The sequence below is a fragment of the Peromyscus eremicus genome, chromosome 2 (genome assembly GCF_949786415.1).
Source record: "Peromyscus eremicus chromosome 2, PerEre_H2_v1, whole genome shotgun sequence".
Classification (NCBI taxonomy): Eukaryota; Metazoa; Chordata; class Mammalia; order Rodentia; family Cricetidae; genus Peromyscus; species Peromyscus eremicus.
The window spans coordinates 1,768,454-1,769,975 of NC_081417.1; the positions used below are offsets into that span (position 1 = coordinate 1,768,454).

The window sequence follows — 1,522 nt, forward strand, 5'->3', positions numbered from 1 at the left end:
CCTCTTGAATTTCTTCTACTGAAAATTTTCTGTTTAAATCTGTACCCTGGTTTTCATTGGATTGTTTTTTATTTTGATATGAAGTTTCTTGAGATGATTGTGTGTTTTGAATATTATTCCCCTATCAGATGTGGAGCTGGGGGTGAGACTGGGGGGACTGGGAATGAAGGAACAAAAGTAGTAGTGAATATCCACAGTCAACCTATCTGTTTCTGTGGCAGGATTAGTCTAAGATTTAATAGGACTACATGCTGAAATTTCAGAGTAGGATAAAGCAAGGAGTGGGGAAGGAAGGACAGGAGGAAAGGTCATTGGTTTCATCAGGAGCTGGAAATAAGGGAGAACAAAAGGCTGCAGCATATGTTGTGTTACAGAGCTGGAGGTGAAACTGAGGGGTGTGTCTGGAGGAAGAGAGTGGAAGATGGAGATCTGTGGTCAGTCTACCCAGTTCCCTGGCAGGAGTCAAAGATAAGTTTTCATAATGTAACTAACAGGATGGAAGTAGACCCTTTAAATGAGCACACATTGGGGACACACCTATCATTGAATCGAGAAGCTAGTATCTGCTTGACAAAAGACTAACAGTCCCCTGTAACTCTTGACAAAGATGCATTAGTGAGGTTAGTGCCTGGAGTTGTGAGCTAGTTTCTAGTGAGATCATTTTAAATAAAAGCTACCAAAAGCACAGAAAGCCTGTGGTATCCTAGACATCCAATAGTAATAAACATAGGTAAAGTATGTTAATAGTCTTTGTTTACTTAACCAAATTTAAGTTGCTTGTTAAAGATTTACGTTATTATAGAAGGTACCATGAAATGTTTTTTTTTTTCCTTAATAAAACACATTTAGTTTTTGTTGTTGTTGACCACATCAGCAAAAATATGGAGTGCTTCAAGAATGTGTATGTCAAGCCGGGCAGTGGTGGCGCACGCCTTTAATCCCAGCACTCGGGAGGCAGAGCCAGGTGGATCTCTGTGAGTTCGAGGCCAGCCTGGGCTACCAAGTGAGTTACAGGAAAAGTCGCAAAGCTACACAGAGAAACCCTGTCTCGAAAAACCAAAAAAAAAAAAAAAAAAAAGAATGGGTATGTCATCCTTGCACAGGGGCCATGTTAATTTTCTGTTTCAGTTCAGTTTTTGTATATATGCTGCCAAAACAGGCACTCATTCATCACTTTTTAAAACTGAATTTCTTGCAGGGTATATATTTTCCTATGGGGTATGTTGAGCTATGAGAGAAAAAAAACTGCAAGAGTGAAGCAACAAACTTCTGTCCTATGGGAAGAGTCCTTTGCTTGGAAGGATACAGAATTCCCAGTGTCCTAAACAATAATTATTTGTTATCCCAGAGTCTTGCGTTAGAGGAAGGAGCACAAATAATTCTTTACTCATGGTCTCATTAGGCTATACTTTATGTATCACCCAGCCTACATTGTCACCTGGAGCTTGGGATCTTTCTCCAAGCTTATTTAAATTGCAAATTAAATATAGTTCTTTACTTTGTTCCTATGTGATGAAAAAGG

The 1,522-nt window shown here is 39.3% G+C and overlaps 1 non-coding gene across 1 annotated transcript; it reads right to left on the reverse strand.

The window, feature by feature from the left end:
• Window positions 1–1,058: 1,058 nt before the first annotated feature.
• Window positions 1,059–1,163, reverse strand: LOC131905387 (U6 spliceosomal RNA). Its single transcript, XR_009377909.1, has one exon. It is a non-coding gene; the product is annotated as a U6 spliceosomal RNA (small nuclear RNA).
• Window positions 1,164–1,522: the final 359 nt, after the last annotated feature.